Source organism: Triticum aestivum, chromosome 1B (genome assembly GCF_018294505.1).
Source record: "Triticum aestivum cultivar Chinese Spring chromosome 1B, IWGSC CS RefSeq v2.1, whole genome shotgun sequence".
Classification (NCBI taxonomy): Eukaryota; Viridiplantae; Streptophyta; class Magnoliopsida; order Poales; family Poaceae; genus Triticum; species Triticum aestivum.
The window spans coordinates 638,151,121-638,171,081 of NC_057795.1; the positions used below are offsets into that span (position 1 = coordinate 638,151,121).

A 19,961-nucleotide genomic window follows, 5' to 3' on the forward strand; every position below is an offset into this window, starting at 1 on the left:
GCACCAAGTCCCAGCCCGTTTAGCGCCTAAATGGGACCGGTGGACCTCAACGACGAAGCCCAAGTCCCTAATCCCCCTGCACATCCCCGGCTCCGCCGTAATCGCTCGCCGGAGATCCCCGTTCACGGCAACCGCCTCGGGCTGCCTATAAAAAGGGCCCCCGAGCTCACCCTCGTGCACGCCTCATCCCCACTCCTCACCAACGCCACGCCAGGCCACTAGGGGGACCCCGAGGAGGTCTTCCCCCTCAACTCCGGCCGCCCCGATCCGCCTCGGCCGCCACCTCGATTCGCTCCGGTGAGGCCACCTCCGGCGCCCAAACCCCGTCCGTTACCCTCTCTAGCTACCAGGAGCCTAACCCCCTCGTCAATTTGATCTCTGCAGCTCTCTCCGACGAGTTCCTCGACCACCCGAGCCGCCGTCCGCCGGAGCAAAGCTCGCCGTCGACGTGGTACTCGCCGGCGACCACCACCACCACCAACCAACGCGGAATGGCGCCCTGAGCACGGAGGTACCCTCCGATCCCCCTGCCTCGCCGTGGATCGCCGCCGGCGACCACCGCGGCTCTCGGGCGCCGACGAGCTTCGCTCCCCCCTTTTTGAAATTCAAACCTGACGCGTGGGACCCCACCGTCAGCCTCTCTGCTCTCTCTGTTGAAACGTTTTCTGGAAGCGCCTTCGGGCAAAGTACGTTTTCCCTTTGGGCTGGCGTAGTTTCTGCCGAAGCGTTTTCTGTTTTTATAAGCTAGCCCCTGGAAATCTTCTGTTTCATTACAGATTAGTCCCTGGACAAAAACCCTTATAACTTTTAAGCAGAAAAGTATTTTTGATTGATTCTTTTTCTGTTCTCTTTAAAATTTTGTCTAGTTTTTTATCATATTTATTTGAAAAATATTTGGTATACTTGCTGTGCACTCCTTGGTATTTACGATAGCACATATATTTTCTTTATACCGTAGATACCGAAGGAGGTGACGGAGCCGCGAACTTCACCGAGCTAGGCTCCGACTACTCTGAACCAGGCAAGCATGTTTGAACTTTTGATATGATGAGTGTCTTGGCATGTTTTGCATTTAGTTAGTTTCATGGCATGTTGAGAAGCATATCGATGAACGTTATTTTATGCGATAATGAGGTAAGTGAGTTCGATGATCCATAAGTGGATGGATGTGAGTATGAATGGCCATGTGATGGCATGAGGATGGGTGAGATGGCAGTGTTGTAGCATGCCAGTCTTATGCCGGACTATGTGACTTCAGTGTCAAACCGTACCGGTCCAGTTCCTCTCTTTTCCTTCCCTGTACTACCACATGTTTTCTGCAAGGAATATGGTTTAGTAAGTTGCAAACCGCTTTTCTGGTACACACCAAAAGGAGAGGCCGTGATGATGGTTCCATGGCCCTGGATTAAAGCCAGTCATCCGGTCAGGGGGCATGGGTGTTTCCGGTTGGGACCGAGAGGGGGGCACCCCTTAGAGCGCGCGTATATAAATTTGATCCCATGCTATTCGAGATTGTGATCTCCCCGTCTCAAAAGTTTTTCTTGGACGATGTCTAGGGTGATTCCTAGCATCGAGAGGTAGGATGGGTGTGTACTGGTTAGCTGTGTTTTCTTCCGAAATACCGTAAACGGAACTAGTCCTTCGTGACTACGGAAATCCGTTGGCTGTGGGAATAATTTTGTACAAACTCTGCAGAGTCATATATCCCTCCAAATCATCTATTCCATGTCCAAATTCGTATTATCTTGTCCTAACAATGACAGTTTTGATGACAGAGACTCCGGTGATTCGCATGAGTGCTAATTCCGGTTAAATGATTATTCCTGTGGGTGGACTAACCCATTTATTCTCATGAATTAAATGTTTATTATGAGTATTATTTACTTGTGAATCAAAGCCCTTTTCTGTGATGTCGCCCCGACGTCCGGCTGTGGCATTTCTTTTAAAGCCCTTTTCTGTGATGTCGCCCCGACGTCCGACTGTGGCATTTCTTTTAAAGGCCTTTCTGTGATGTCGCCCCGACGTCCGACTGTGGCATTTCTTTTAAAGCCCTTTCTGTGATGTCGCCCCGACGTCCGACTGTGGCATTTCTTTTAAAGCCCTTTATGTGGTGTCGCTACGACGCCCGACTGTGGCATCTTTTCCCTAAATTTATTTGTTCACCTTTCGAGGCGTCGCTTCAGACACCCGATCGATATTTATTTATGCTTTGTTGGGGTTTCTGGCGGACTACTGCCGTTTCCCTTTTACTTACCTTGTTATGCAAAAAAAAATTAATGTACATTGATGAATTTATTCGTGACGCATCCATGCATGCATTTGTTATATCTTACGTCCGAACTGTCTTGCGAGTACTTTCAAAGTACTCACTGGCTTGTTGATTTGGCCAGATGCTGACGAAGGCGATCTCATGGATGAAGAGTTTGATAGCGAGTCCGACACTTAGAGGAGTCCCAGTCAGTCTCGTGCGACCCTGGATTTGGTCACTGTTTTATATCCGCTTCCGCTACCAAATAAATTCATCGAGCCTCACCTCGACGCTCGATGAGATGATAGACTTAGAGTCTTGTATTTCTCTCCCCGCTGTGTTTTTCCACCACCGCCCTATTCTCGAGTCAGTAGTATGTCTCCACACCACTGTGTCATGTCCGCCATTATGTATAATTATTGGCGTGCTTGTAATAATTTGGTTGAGCAACCGCAGTTCGACCCTGTAAAATATTTTATGCTACTGGCTTATTGTATCAAGAAATTGTCTACCAGTGAGGAGGATTTCTCTCATACTGGACTCAAAAGATTGGTTTCTCAATAAATATTTTATTGGAAAACCGGTCGTGACACAAGCATTCTTTAAATTCATAATCACCCAACTAGCATTACTTTGATATTATCACATCCATATCTCAAAACAATTATCAAGCATCAAACTTATCTTAGTATTCAATGTACTCAAAAGAAAGTTTCACATATCCTGAATACCAAGTATATTAATATTAAGCAAATTACCATGCTATTAATGACTCTCAAAATAATCTAAGTGAAGCATGAGAGATCAATAGTTTCTTTAAAACAAATTCACCACCATGCTCTTAAAATATCTAAGTGAAGTACTAGAGCAAAAATTATCACGCTCAAAAGGTATAAGTGAAGCACTATGAGCAAAACTATCAAACTCAAAAGATATAAGCGAAGCATATAGAGTATTCTAGCAAATTCCATTTTGTGTATGGCTCTCTCAAAAGGTGTGTACAGCAAGGATGACTGTGGTAAACTAACAATCAAAGACGCAAATAATACAAGACGCTCCAAGCAAAACACATAACATGTGGTGAATAAAAATATAGCTCCAAGTAAATTACCGATGGAAGTAGACGAAAGAGGGGATGCCTTCCGGGGCATCCCCAAGCTTTGACTTTTTGGTGTCCTTGGATTATCTTGGGGGTGCCATGGGCATCCCCAAGCTTAGGCTCTTGCCACTCCTTGTTCCATAATCCATCAAAAGAATTCACCCAAAACTTGAAAACTTCACAACACAAAACTCAATAGAAATCTCGTGAGCTCCGTTAGTGAAAGAAAACAAAAGACTACTTTAAGGTACTGTAATGAACTCATTCTTTATTTATATTGGTGTTAAACCTACTGTATTCCAACTTCTCTATGGAATATAAACTATTTTACTAGCCATAGATTCATCAAAATAAGCAAACAACACACGCAAAACAGAATCTGTCAAAAGCAGGACAGTCTGTAGTTTTTTCTAACTAACGCAAACTTCTGGAACTCTAAAAATTCTACCAAAATATGACGTACTGGAAAATTTGTCTATTGATCAGAAGCAAAAAAGAATCAATGCAAAAGCACGTTTCTGTGATTTATTGAATTTTTTCTTGTGAGCGCAAAGTTTCTGTTTTTCAGCAGAATCAAATCAACTATCATCATAGGTTACCCTATAGGTTCTACTTGGCACAAACACTAATTAAAACATAAAACCACATCTAACCAGAGGCTATATGGATTATTTATTCCTAAACAGAGTCAAAAACAAAAAACAAAAAATAAAATTGGGTTGCCTCCCAACAAGCGCTATCGTTTAACGCCCCTAGCTAGGCATAAAAGCAAGGATAGATCTAGGTATTGCCATCTTTGGTAGTCGGAGAGGATGATCTCCTCTCTATGGCATTCATTTTTCTATTTAAGGTAAGCACATGGCCATTGATGTAAGAGGTAAGATTAAGCACGTTACGGAAGTTTGTCTCTACACTAGACTTCATCTCTTTAATAATTTCATTTTGATAAAAGCACAAGAGAGTAGAAGATTCAACCTTATCATTCATAGGGTGCCCAAATATTGTTTTCATTTTTTCATAAGTATCTATAGCGTCCCTTTCAAGAAAACTTCCTTCAAAAATAGAATCTAAAACTTGTTTTAAAGAGGCGGGCAAGCCAATATAAAAACTTTTTAAGTAATCTTCAATTTGATATTGAGGCACATAGCTAGCACGAATCCTTAATAACCTATCCCAAGCATCTTTTAAGGACTCATCAAGTAAATAGTGAAAAATTCCAGAGTCATACTCATCAAAATTATTCAAGCTCTCATTGAAGACCCCGGTGGGTCTTATAGTGTCATTATTCATGAGCTTAGAGAGGATAGATGGGTTGTCCAAGGCACTAGAGCTCGGGAGAAAACCCTTAGTTCTTTTTGACTCGGCCATGGCAAAGGGAAGGCAAACGGAAAGGAGAGGAGGAGATTGGGAAAGAGAGGGCGAATAAAACGGCAAGGGTGAAGTGGGGGAGAGGAAAACGAGAGGCAAATAATGTAATGCGAGAGATAGGGATTGTGATGGGTACTTGGTATGGTTGACTTTTGCGCAAACTCCCGGCAACGGCGCCAGAAATTCTTCTTGCTACCTCTTGAGCACTGCGTTGGATTTCCCCGAAGAGGAGAGGATGATGCAGTAAAGTAGCGTAAGTATTTCCCTCAGTTTTTGAGAACCAAGGTATCAATCTAGTAGGAGATCACGCACAAGTCCCTTGTACCTGCACAAAACGATAGCTACTCGCAACCAATGTGATCAGGGGTTGTCAATCCCTTCACGGTCACTTACGAGGGTGAGATCTGATAGAGATGATAAATAATATTTTTGGTATTTTTGATATAGAGATGCAAAGTGAAAAGTAAAAGGCAAAGTAAAAACAAAGCAAGTATTAAAGTAATGGAGATTGATATGATGAGAATAGACCCGGGGGCCATAGGTCTCACTAGTGGCTTCTCTCAAGAACATAAGTATTGTACGATGGGTGAACAAATTACTGTTGAGCAATTGATAGAATTGAGCATAGTTATGAGTATATCTAGGTATGATCATGTATATAGGCATCATGTCCGAGACAAGTAAACCGAAATGATTCTGCATCTACTACTATTAGTCCACTCATCAACCGCTATCCAGCATGCATCTAGAGTATTAAGTTAAAAACAGAGTAACGCCTTAAGCAAGATGACATGATGTAGAGGGATAACTTCATGCAATATGATAAAAACCCCATCTTGTTATCCTTGATGGCAACAATACAATACGTGCCTTCCTGCCTCTTCTGTCACTGGGAAAGGACACCGCAAGATTGAACCCAAAGCTAAGCACTTCTCCCATTGCAAGAACTACCAATCTAGTTAGCCAAACGAAACGGATAATTCGAAGAGACTTGCAAAGATAACTCAATCATACATAAAAGAATTCAGAGAAGATTCAAATATTATTCATAGATAAGCTGGATCATAAACCCACAATTCATCGGTCCCAACAAACACACCGCAAAAAGAAGATTATATCGAATAGATCTCCACAAGAGAGGGGGAGAACATTGTATTGAGATCCAATAAGAGAGAAGAAGCCTTCTAGCTACTAACTATGGACCCGTAGGTCTGAGGTAAACGACTCACACTTCATCGGAGAGGCTATGGTGTTGATGTAGAAGCCCTCCATGGTGGATGCCCCCTCCGGCGAAGCTCCGGAACAGGCCCCAAGATGGGATCTCATGGATACAGAAAGTTATGGCGGTGGAATTAGGTTTTTGGCTCTACCTTTGATCTGTTGAGGGTACATAGGTATATATAGGAGGAAGGAGTATGTCGGTGGAGCAACAGGGGGGCCACGAGGTAGGGGGCGCGCCCGGGGGGGAGGGCACACCCCCACCCTCGTGACCGCCTCGGTTGTTCCTTGGAGCAGGGTCCAAGTCTCCTGGATCACGTTCGATGAGAAAATCACGTTCCCGAAGGTTTCGTTCCGTTTGGACTCCATTTGATGTTCTGTTTCTTCGAAACATTGAAATAGGCAAAAAAACAGCAATTCTGGGATCGGCCTCCGGTTAATAAGTTAGTCCCAAAAATAATATAAAAGTGGAAAATAGAGCCCAATATAGTCCAAAACAGTAGATAAAGTAGCATGGAGCAATCAAAAATTATAGATACGTTGGATACGTATCAACCCTCCACCTCCTCTTCATTCGTGGAGAGAGCCATCAGAACAAACCTACACTTCCAACTTACCGTTTCTGAGAGAGAACCACCTACTCATGTGTTGAGGCCAAGATATTCCATTCCTACCATATGAATCTTGATATCTAGCCTTCCCCAAGTTGCTTTCCACTCAAATCTTCTTCCCACCAAATCCAAATCCTGTGAGAGAGAGTTGAGTGTTGGGGAGACTATCATTTGAAGCACAAGAGCAAGGAGTTCATCATCAACACACCATTTGTTACTTCTTGGAGAGTGGTGTCTCCTAGATTGGCTAGGTGTCACTTGGGAGCCTCCGACAAGATTGTGGAGTTGAACCAACGAGTTTGTAAGGGCAAGGAGATCGCCTACTTCGTGAAGATCTACCGCTAGTGAGGCAAGTCCTTCGTGGGCGACGGCCATGGTGGGATAGACAAGGTTGCTTCTTTGTGGATGCTTTGTGGGTGGAGCCCTCCGTGGACTCGCGCAGCTGTTACCCTTCATGGGTTGAAGTCTCCATCAACGTGGATGTACGATAGCACCACCTATCAGAACCACGTCAAAAACATCCGTGTCTCCAATTGCGTTTGAATCCTCCAATCCCTTCCCTTTACATTCTTGCAAGTTGCATGCTTTACTTTCCGCTGCTCATATACTCTTTGCATGCTTGCTTGAATTGTGTGAAGATTGCTTGACTTGTGCTAAGATAGCTAAAATCTGCCAAAGACTAAAATTGGGAAAAGGATAAGTTTTTAATTGGTCAAGTAGTCTAATCACCCCCCTCTAGACATACTTCCGATCCTACAAGTGGTATCAGAGCTTTGGTCTCCATTTGCTTTGATTTCCATAGCTTTTGGGGGTCATAGCCTTCGTTTCACAACCTAGGAGAGTATGGCGTCTAGCGAGGGAAATTATCACAGTAGAGGTCCTTACTTTCATTGTACGAATTTTGCTAGTTGGAAGCATAAGATAAAAATGCATATTCTCGGACATAACCCCGCCGTTTGGGCTATTGTGTGTATTGGCTTGCAAGGTGAATTCTTTGATGGGAGAGAACCGTGTTGGGGAATGTTGCATAAAATAAAAAATTTCCTACGTTCACCAAGATCAATCTATTAGTTCATCTAGCAACTGAGAGAGAGATGCATCTACATACCCTTGTAGATCGTTTGCGGAAGCGTTCAAGAGAACGGGGTTGAGGGAGTCGTTCTCGTCGTGATCCAAATCACCGGAGATCCTAGCGCCGAACAGACGGCACCTCCGCGTTCAACACATGTACGGTCAGCGTGACGTCTCCTCCTTCTTGATCCAGCAAGGGGGAAGGAGAGGTTGATGAAGATCCAGCAGCACGACGGCGTGGTGGTGGATGCAGCAGGGTTCCGGCAGGGCTTCGCCAAGCAACTACGGGAGGAGGAGGTGTAGCAGGGGAGAGGGAGGCGCCAAGACTTCAGGGTGCGGCTGCCCTCCCTCCCCCCCTTTATATAGGCCTCCTGGGGGGGCGCCAGCCGTGGAGATGAGATCTCCCAAGGGGGGCGGCGGCCAGGGGGGTGGAGTGCCCCCCAAGGCAAGTGGAGGCGCCCCCACCCTAGGGTTTCCAACCCTAGGCGCAGGGGGGCCAAGGGGGGGCGCACCAGCCCACTAGGGGCTGGTTCCCCTCCCACTTCAGCCCACGGGGCCCTCCGGCATAGGTGGCCCCACCCGGTGGACCCCCGGGACCCTTCCGGTGGTCCCGGTACAATACCGGTGACCCTCGAAACTCTCCCGAAGGCCGAAACTGCACTTCCTATATATAATTCTTTACCTCCGGACTATTCCGGAACTCCTCGTGATGTCCGGGATCTCATCCGGGACTCTGAACAACTTTTGGTTTGCTGCATACTCATATTCATACAACCCTAGCGTCACCGAACCTTAAGTGTGTAGACCCTACGGGTTTGGGAGACATGCAGACATGACCGACACGGCTCTCCGGTCAATAATCAACAGCGGGATCTGGATACCCATGTTGGCTCCCACATACTCCTCGATGATCTCATCGGATGAACCACGATGTCGAGGATTTTAGCAACCCCGTATACAATTCCCTTTGTCAATTGGTACGTTACTTGCCCGAGATTCGATCGTCGGTATCCCAATACCTCGTTCAATCTCGTTACTGGCAAGTCACTTTACTCGTACCGTAATGCATGATCCCGTGACCAGACACTTGGTCACTTTGAGCTCATTATGATGATGCATTACCGAGTGGGCCCAGAGATACCTCTCCGTCTTACGGAGTGACAAATCCCAGTCTCGATCCGTGTCAACCCAACAGACACTTTCGGAGATATCTATAGTGCACCTTTACAGTCACCCAGTTACGTTGTGACGTTTGGTACACCCAAAGCACTTCTACGGTATCCGGGAGTTACACGATCTCATGGTCTAAGGAAAAGATACTTGACATTGGAAAAATCTCTAGCAAACGAACTACACGATCTTTGTGCTATGCTTAGGATTGGGTCTTGTCCATCACATCATTCTCCTAATGATGTGATCCCGTTATCAATGACATCCAATGTCCATAGTCAGGAAACCATGACTATCTGTTGATCAACGAGCTAGTCAACTAGAGGCTCACTAGGGACATGTTGTGGTCTAAGTATTCACACATGTATTACGATTTCCGGATAATACAATTGTAGCACGAACAAAAGACAATTATCATGAACAAGGAAATATAATAATAATCCTTTTATTATTGCCTCTAGGGCATATTTCCAATAGTCTCCCACTTGCACTAGAGTCAATAATCTAGTTACATTGTGATGAATCGAACACCCATAGAGTTCTGGTGTTGATCATGTTTTACTCGCAGAAGAGGTTTAGTCAATGGATCTGCGACATTCATATTCGTATGTACTTTGCAAATATCTTTGTCTCCATCTTGAACATTTTCACGGATGGAGTTGAAACGACGCTTGATGTGCCTGGTCTTCTTGTGAAACCTGGGCTCCTTGGCAAGGGCAATAGCTCCAGCGTTGTCACAGAAGAGAGTGATTGTCCCCGACGCATTGGGTATGACTCCTAGGTCGGTGATGAACTCATTCATCCATATTGCTTCATGCGCTGCCTCCGAGGCTGCCATGTACTCCGCTTCACATGTAGATCCCGCCACGATGCTCTGCTTGCAACTGCACCAGCTTACTGCTCCACGATTCAACATATACACGTATCCGGTTTGTGACTTAGAGTCATCCAGATCTGTGTCGAAGCTAGCATCGATGTAACCCTTTACGACGAGCTCTTCGTCACCTCCATAAACGAGAAACATGTCCTTTGTCCTTTTCAGGTACTTAAGGATATTCTTGACCGCTGTCCAGTGTTCCTTGCCGGGATTACTTTGGTACCTTCCTACCAAACTTACGGCAAGGTTTACATCAGGTCTGGTACACAGCATGGCATACATAATAGATCCTATGGCTGAGGCATAGGGGATGACACTCATCTCTTCTTTATCTTTTGCCGTGGTCGGGCATTGAGCCGAGCTCAAGCTCACACCTTGCAATACAGGCAAGAACCCTTTCTTGGACTTATCCATTTTGAACTTCTTCAAAATCTTATCAAGGTATGTGCTTTGTGAAAGACCTATGAGGCGTCTCGATCTATCCCTATAGATCTTGATGCCTAATATGTAAGCAGCTTCTCCAAGGTCCTTCATTGAAAAACACTTATTCAAGTAGGCCTTAATGCTGTCCAAAAGTTCTATATCATTTCCCATCAAAAGTATGTCATCTACATATAATATGAGAAATACTACAGAGCTCCCACTCACTTTCTTGTAAACGCAGGCTTCTCCATAAGTCTGCATAAACCCAAACGCTTTGATCATCTCATCAAAGCGAATGTTCCAACTCCGAGATGCTTGCACCAGCCCATAAATGGATCGCTGGAGCTTGCATACCTTGTTAGCATTCCTAGGATCGAGAAAACCCTCCGGCTGCATCATATACAGTTCTTCCTTAAGATAGCCATTAAGGAATGTCGTTTTGACGTCCATCTGCCATATCTCATAATCATAGTATGCGACAATTGCTAACATGATTCGGATGGACTTCAGCTTCGCTACGGGAGAGAAAGTCTCATCGTAGTCAACCCCTTGAACTTGCCGATAACCCTTAGTGACAAGTCGAGCTTTATAGATGGTAATATTACCATCCGCGTTCGTCTTCTTCTTAAAGATTCATTTGTTTTCTATCGCTCGCCGATCATCAGGCAAGTCTGTCAAAGTCCATACTTTGTTTTCATACATGGATTCTATTTCGGATTGCATGGCTTCAAGCCATTTGTTGGAATCTGGGCCCGCCATCGCTTCTTCATAGTTCGAAGGTTCACCATTGTCTAACAACATGATTTCCAGGACAGGGTTACCATACCACATTGGTGTGGAACGTGTCCTTGTGGACCTACGAAGTTCAGTAGCAACTTGATCTGAAGTACCTTGATCATCATCATTAATTTCCTCTCCAGTCAGTGTAGGCACCACAGGAACGTTTTCCTATGCTGCACTACTTACCGGTTCAAGAGGTAGTACTCCATCGAGTTCTATTTTCCTCCCACTTACTCCTTTCGAGAGAAACTCTTTTTCCAGAAAGGATCCGTTCTTGGCAACAAAGATCTTGCCTTCGGATCTAAGGTAGAAGGTATACCCAATGGTTTCCTTAGGGTATCCTATGAAGACGCATTTTTCTAACTTGGGTTCGAGCTTTTCAGGTTGAAGTTTCTTGACATAAGCATCGCATCCCCAAACTTTTAGAAACGACAGCTTAGGTTTCTTTCCAAACCATAATTCATATGGTGTCGTCTCAACAGATTTAGACGGAGCCCTATTTAAAGTGAATGTAGCTGTCTCTAGAGCGTATCCCCAAAATGATAGATCGCACTATATCCAATAGAGTGCGATTACGATGTTCGGACACACCGTTACGCTGAGGTGTTCCAGGCGGCATGAGTTGTGAAACGATTCCACATTTTCTTAAGTGTGTACCAAATTCGTGACTTAAATATTCTCCTCCACGATCTGATCGTAAGAACTTTATTTTTCGATCACGTTGATTCTCTACTTCATTCTGAAATTCCTTGAACTTTTCAAAGGTCTCAGACTTGTGTTTCATCAAGTAGACATACCCATATCTACTTAAGTCATCAGTGAGAGTGAGAACATAACGATATCCGCCGCGAGCCTCAACGCTCATTGGACCACACACATCAGTATGTATGATTTCCAATAAGTTGGTTGCTCGCTCCATTGTTCCAGAGAACGGAGTCTTGGTCATTTTGCCCATGAGGCATGGTTCGCATGTGTCAAATGATTCATAATCGAGAGACTCTAAAAGTCCATCAGCATGGAGCTTCTTCATGCGCTTGACACCAATGTGACCAAGGCGGCAGTGCCACAAGTATGTGGGACTATCGTTATCAACTTTACATCTTTTGGTATGCACACTATGAATATGTGTGACATTACGTTCAAGATTCATTAAGAATAAACCATTGACCATCGGGGCATGACCATAAAACATATCTCTCATATAAATAGAACAACCATTATTCTCGGATTTAAATGAGTAGCCATCTCGCATTAAACGAGATCCAGATACAATTTTCATGCTCAAACTTGGCACTAAATAACAATTATTGAGGTTTAAAACTAATCCCGTAGGTAAATGTAGAGGTAGCGTGCCGACGGCGATCACATCGACCTTGGAACCATTCCCGACGCGCATCGTCAACTCGTCCTTCGCCAGTCTCCGCTTATTCCGCAGCTCCTGCTGTAAGTTACAAATATGAGCAACGGCACCGGTATCAAATACCCAGGAGTTACTACGAGTACAGGTAAGGTACACATCAATTACATGTATATCAAATATACCTTTAGTGTTGCCGGCCTTCTTATCTGCTAAGTATTTGGGGCAGTTCCGCTTCCAGTGACCCTTCCCTTTGCAATAAAAGCACCCAGTCTCAGGCTTGGGTCCATTCTTTGGCTTCTTCCCGGCAACTGGCTTACCGGGCGCGGCAACATCTTTGCCGTCCTTCTTGAAGTTCTTCTTACCCTTGCCCTTCTTGATCTTGGTGGTTTTATTGACCATCAACACTTGATGTTCTTTCTTGATTTCTACCTCTGCTGACTTCAACATTGAAAATACTTTAGGAATAGTTCTCACCATCCCCTGCATATTGTAGTTCATCACAAAGCTGTTGTTGCTCGGTGGGAGCGATTGAAGGATTCTGTCAATGACCGCCTCGTCCGGGAGGTTAATGTCCAGCTGGGACAGGCGGTTGTGCAACCCAGACATTTTGAGTATGTGCTCACTGACAGAACTGTTTTCCTCCATCTTACAACTATAGAACTTGTCGGAGACTTCATATCTCTCGACCCGGGCATGAGCTTGGACAACCATTTTCAGCTCCTCGAACATCTCATATGCTTCGTGTTTCTCAAAACGCTTTTGGAGCCCCGGTTCTAAGCTGTAAAGCATGCCGCACTGAACGAGGGAGTAATCATCAGCACGTGACTACCAAGCGTTCATAACGTCTTGGTTCTCTGGGATGGGTGCTTCACCTAGCGGTCCTTCTAGGACATATGCTTTCTTGGCAGCTATGAGGATGATCCTCAGGTTCCGGACCTAGTCCGAATAGTTGCTGCCATCATCTTTCAGCTTGGTTTTCTCTAGGAACGCGTTGAAGTTCATGTTGACATGAGCATTGGCCATTTGATCTACAAGACATATTTTGCAAAGATTTTAGACTAAGTTCATGATAATTAAGTTCATCTAATCAAATTATTTAATGAACTCCCACTCAGGTTTGACATCCCTCTAGTCATCTAAGTGTTACATGATCCGAGTCGACTAGGCCATGTCCGTTCATCACGTGAGACGGACTAGTCATCATCGGTGAACATCTCCATGTTGATCGTATCTTCCATACGACTCATGTTCGACCTTTCGGTCTCTGTGTTCCGAGGCCATGTCTGTACATGCTAGGCTCGTCAAGTTAACCCTAAGTGTTTTTGCATGTATAAAACTGTCTTACACCCGTTGTATGTGAACGTAAGGATCTATCACACCCGATCATCACGTGGTGATTCGAAACGATGAGCTTTAGCAACGGCGCACAGTTAGGGGGAACACGTTCTTGAAATTATTATAAGGGATCATCTTATTTACTACCATCGTTCTAAGTAAACAAGATGCATAAACATAATAAACATCACATGCAATTATATAGTAGTGACATGATATGGCCAATATCATATAGCTCCTTTGATCTCCATCTTTGGGGCTCCATAATCATCTTCGTCACCGGCATGACACCATGATCTCCATCATCATGATCTCCATCATCGTTTCTCCATGAAGTTGCTCGCCAACTATTACTTCTACTACTATGGCTAACGGTTTAGCAATAAAGTAAAGTAATTACATGGTGTTAAATCATTGACACGCAGGTCATACAATAATTAAGACAACTCCTATGGCTCCCGCCGGTTGTCATACTCATCGACATGCAAGTCGTGATTCCTATTACAAGAACATGATCTCATACATCACAATATATCATTCATCATTCATCACAACTTTTGGCCATATCACATCACATAGCAATTGCTGCAAAAACATGTTAGACGTCCTCTAATTGTTGTTGCATCTTTTACGTGGCTGCAATTGGGTTCTAGCAAGAACGTTTTCTTACCTACGAATAACCACAACGTGATTTTGTCAACTTCTATTTACCCTTCATAAGGACCCTTTTCATCGAATCTGCTCCAACTAAAGTGGGAGAGACAGACACCCGCTAGCCACCTTATGCAACTAGTGCATGTCAGTCGGTGGAACCTGTCTCACGTAAGCGTACGTGTAAGGTTGGTCCGGGCCGCTTCATCCCACAATACCGCTGAAGTAAAATAATACTAGTAGTGGCAAGCAAGTTGACAAGATCTACGCCCACAACAGATTTGTGTTCTACTCGTGCAATAGAGAACTACGCATAGACCTAGCTCATGATGCCACTGTTGGGGAACGTTGCATAAAATAAATTTTTTTCTACGTTCACCAAGATCAATCTATGAGTTCATCTAGCAACGAGAGAGAGAGAGAGAGATGCATCTATATACCCTTGTAGATCGCGTGCGGAAGCATTCAAGAGAACGGGGTTGAGGAGTCGTTCTTGTCGTGATCCAAATCACTGGAGATCCTAGCGCCGAACGGACGGCACCTACGCGTTCAACACACGTACGGTCAGCGTGACGTCTCCTCCTTCTTGATCCAGCAAGGAGGAAGGAGAGGTTGATGAAGATCAAGCAGCACGGCGGCGTGGTGGTGGATGCAGCAGGGTTCCGGCAGGGCTTCGCCAAGCAACTACGGGAGGAGGAGGTGTAGCAGGGGAGAGGGAGGCGCCAAGACTTCAGGGTGCGGCTGCCCTCCCCCCTTTATATAGGCCCCCTGGGGAGGGGGCGCCAGCCCTGGAGATGAGATCTCCCAAGGGGGGCGGCGGCCAGGGGGGGTGGAGTGCCCCCCAAGGCAAGTCGAGGCGCCCCACCACCCTAGGATTTCCAACCCTAGGTGCAGGGAGGGCCCAAGGGGGGCACACCAGCCCACTAGGGGCTGGTTCCCCTCCCACTTCAGCCCACGGGTCCCTCCGGGATAGGTGGCCCCACCCGGTGGACCCCCGGGACCCTTCCGGTGGTCCCGGTACAATACCGGTGACCCCCGAAACTCTCCCGAAGGCCGAAACTGCACTTCCTATATATAATTCTTTACCTTCGAACCATTCCGGAACTCCTCGTGACGTCCGGGATCTCATCCGGGACTCCGAACAACTTTCGGTTTGCTGCATACTCATATTCATACAACCCTAGCGTCACTGAACCTTAAGTGTGTAGACCCTACGGGTTCGGGAGACATGCAGACATGACCAAGACGGCTCTCCGGTCAATAACCAACAGCGGGATCTGGATACCCATGTTGGCTCCCACATACTCCTCGATGATCTCATCGGATGAACCACGATGTCGAGGATTTTAGCAACCCCGTATACAATTCCCTTTGTCAATCGGTACGTTACTTGCCCGAGATTCGATCATTGGTATCCCAATACCTCGTTCAATCTCGTTACCGGCAAGTCACTTTACTCGTACCGTAATGCATGATCCCGTGACCAGACACTTGGTTACTTTGAGCTCATTATGATGATGCATTACCGAGTGGGCCCAGAGATACCTCTCCGTCATACGGAGTGACAAATCCCAGTCTCGATCCGTGTCAACCCAACAGACACTTTCGGAGATACCTGTAGTGCACCTTTATAGTCACCCAGTTACGTTGTGACGTTTGGTACACCCAAAGCACTTCTACGGTATCCGGGAGTTACACGATCTCATGGTCTAAGGAAAAGATACTTGACATTGGAAAAAGCTCTAGCAAACGAACTACACAATCTTTGTGCTATGCTTAGGATTGGGTCTTGTCCATCACATCATTCTCCTAATGATGTGATCCCGTTATCAATGACATCCAATGTCCATAGTCAGGAAACCATGACTATCTGTTGATCAACGAGCTAGTCAACTATGGCTCACTAGGGACATGTTGTGGTCTAAGTATTCACACGTGTATTACGATTTCCGGATAATACAATTGTAGCATGAACAAAAGACAATTATCATGAACAAGGAAATATAATAATAATCCTTTTATTATTGCCTCTAGGGCATATTTCCAACAAACCGAACCGTGAAGCTAGCGCGGATGAGTTAAAGATGCTGCAATACAACGCTCAAGCTTGTGATATCCTCTTCAACGGATTGTGCCCTGAAGAATTCAACAAAATCAGCCGTCTTGAGAATGCAAAGGAAATTTGGGATACTTTGATTGATATGCATGAAGGTACCGACTCCGTCAAGGATTCCAAATTGGATGTGCTCCAAAGTCAACTTGACAAGTTCAAAATGAAGGATGGTGAAGGTGTCGCTGAAATGTACTCTAGGCTTGCTCTTATCACAAATGAGATTGCGGGCTTAGGAAGTGAAGAGATGACCAACAAATTCATCATCAAGAAGATCCTAAGAGCATTTGATGGAAAATATGATACCGTGTGCACATTGATCCAAATGATGCCCAATTACAAGAATCTCAAGCCAACGGAGGTCATTGGAAGAATTGTTGCTCATGAGATGTCACTCAAGGATAAGGAGGAACTTCACAACAAGTCAAGTGGTGCCTACAAAGCCTCATGTGAAGCTCCTACATCATCAAGTGAGAAACAAACCTTCAATGAGGAATTGAGCTTAATGGTGAAGAACTTCAACAAATTCTACAAGAGTAGAAGCGAAGAGAGAATCTCCAAGTCAAGGTCCTACAGTGACAAAAGATCTTCTAGTCAAGAGAGAAATTGCTACAATTGTGGGAGACCCGGACACTATTCCGATGAGTGTACGGCACCCCACAAAAGAAGAGAAGAATCACCCAAGAGGAGAAGAAGAAGAGAAGAATCACCACCAAGAGAGAGGAGGAGTAGAGATGATTGTTATGAACAAAGAACATCCCGGAGAAGCAAGGATTAGGAAAAGAAGGACAAGTCATCAAGGAGCTACACAAAACGAAGACATCAAGCTCATGTTGGTGAATGGGTTTCCGGCTCCGACTCCGACAATCACTCCGAGAGAAGCTATCACTCTGACTCCGAACATACTCAAGATGAAGGTGTTGCCGGTCTAGCACTTGTGTCAACCAACTCCTACGACATATTTGATTCACCAAATGAAGGACTTGGAAGATGCTTCATGCCTAAAGGCCCTAAGGTAACACACCCCGAGTATGTTGATTTCAATAGTGATGAAGATGACTTGTTAGGTGATGATAATTTACTTGTTGACAACTCTAGTGATGAATACTATGATGAAACGTCAATTAATCATGCTAATCAAGATAAAACGAATGACAATGATAAGGAGAAGATTGAGCTTCTAACTAAAGAACTAAACACTCTTAAGTTAGCTCATGAAACTATCTTAGAAGATCATCGAGAACTTTTAAGGGCTCATGAGAAGATATGCTTTGAAAAGCTCAACCTTGAGCAAGAGCATGAGTTCTTAAAGGCAATCAATGATGATCTCCGTAAGAAAAGTTCTTCTTACATTGCCAAGCGTTTACTCTTATCAACTTACATGCCTCAAGTCAAGTCCATTAACAAGAACAAGAAAGATTCTTCCTCTAGTAGTAACAATAATCATGCTAAATCCAATATTGTTGCTCCTAGTAGTTTTCTTGATTCCACTAATGATTCTCTTAGCCAAGTTACACTTGAGCAAGAAAATAGCTTATTGAAGGAAATTATAGAGAAAGGTGTTTACAAGAGCCTTGCCGGGAGTAAGCAATTTGAGGAAATTGTGTGCAAGCAAGGAAGGCACCGGAAGAACCAAGGTGTTGGTTTTGAACGAAAGTTCAATGCCAATGGGGTTGAGTGGGAAGAAGATCAATACCCCAAGACTAAGTTTGTTCCTCAACAAGATAAGTATGATCCTACTTCCTTCAAGGGAACACAAGCTCAAGATGATCTTCCACCACAAGACCACAAGCAAAAAGGCAAGGACAAGCTTCAAGAGGAGATTGATGCATTTGAAGAAGCACCTAAGGCCTTGGTCAAGTGGGTTCCTAAGACTACGTCAAGTTCTACTTCATCAAGTACAACTACAACTCCAAGGATTCCCATCAAGATGATGTGTATCCCGAAGAAGAAGAACTAGAGAGTTCTTGAGGGTGACTCCGCCAACATACTTCACTCATATCTTTTTGGCAACAACAATTGCAATCAACTTCCGCATCTTGCACTAGTTCAAGGAGTCACAAACCCTCTTGTTGGTAAGACAAGGGACAAGGTAACCTAATGCTTTCATGGACATCATCATGTGTGTGCATCACTCTATGTCTATGGATATACTTGTTTGTTCCTTGTGGGACTAACCCGTGTATGTATTCAAAGTGCAAGACACTCCAAAGGATTGCTCCAAATGATCTTCATCAACATCGAGCATCCACATCTTCAACACCTACATGAAGTCATCATCGACAAAACCCAAGGTTAGTTCATCCCTCTAAGGGGGGATCTCACATCTAGGGGGAGCTTAACTCTAAGAATTGAGTCAAAGCAACTCTAATGGTATGAACACATTAATGCATTATGTAAAAGTGGTAACCCCACTTGAGCTTAAACGATGAGTATGACCTATGATCAAATGTTCTCATTTGACTCCTAAGTCAATATACTCATATATAGATGACCTAGTCATCGCCAATTGTTTGATAGATGCTAGAATTGGTTGTGCATGCTTTGCCACATATTTAATTTGCCATTTTATTGTGTGAGCATGTTGGTTGCATATTTAACTCATTCGAGGACATCCACTTGTTGCTTTGATTGATTGATTTCTTTTTCTTTTTCCAAGTGGATGAACAAGAATGCCTAAGAACCTTCTCTAGCTATCTGTGCTTTTCTTCTCTCAAACTCTATTCATGCTACATCACAAAATTTGATCAAGTCAGATTCGAACCACTCTGTGTGAGGAGCACTCGGAGTCCCCGATTCATCATAGACTTAAACTTCCAAAACTTCTTTGTGCATTTTGGTCTGACCGATTCTTCCATTTCAGTCATACTGAGATCACTAAGTCGATCTAGGTTTCAATCTCGGTGCAACCGATTTGAACATTTCGGTCACACCAAGTTGCTGTGACTGTCAATAGTTATGCATCTCGGTGCCACCGAGTTGTTCCACTCGGTCACACATACAGGGTCGGGCTATATATACTCATGGGCAAAAATTTGGAAACTTTCTCCAAACCCCTTCGCCCGCGCATAGCTCGCTCTGCCACCTGGGTCTCCGGATCGTCCTCCTCGTCGCCAGCCGCCTCTAGTCGCTGGTCTCCGCCGCCATCAACGGAATTCAACCCCGCCGTTGCCGCCGTAGCGAGTTCATTGCCAAGCTAGGGTATGGACTCGATCACAGTGCTATCCCCGTCCGATTCCTAGCACATTGTGTTCATCATTATTCTTGCCACGATTGAAACGATTCTATCCAACAATCCATAGATTAGAAGTGAATTGGAAATTTAGGGTTAGGTTTCCGCCGAAACCATCTCGGACCCACCGAGTTGTAGAACCTGGTTCCACCGATTCGGCTAAGGCCATTGCACAAGTGATTCTCAGTCTGGCCGAGAATTGCAAATCGGTGTGACTGAGTTTAGGACTTTGTGAAACCCTAGCAGTCTCAGTGCCACTGAACTGTGACTCGGTCTGACCGAGTTCACTAGTTTAGGTGCCAAAAGCTGCTTCGGTATCACCGAGTTTGCAAATCGGTTGATCCGAAATGCTTTCTGTGGAAAACTAAAACTAAGTTTTTGAATCATTCTTTTGCAAAAACCTCTGCA

The 19,961-nt window shown here is 44.7% G+C and overlaps 1 pseudogene; it reads right to left on the reverse strand.

The window, feature by feature from the left end:
- The window catches only part of LOC123080970 (receptor-like protein EIX1), a 47,180-nt pseudogene that overhangs the window by 15,907 nt on the left and 11,312 nt on the right, over window positions 1–19,961 (reverse strand).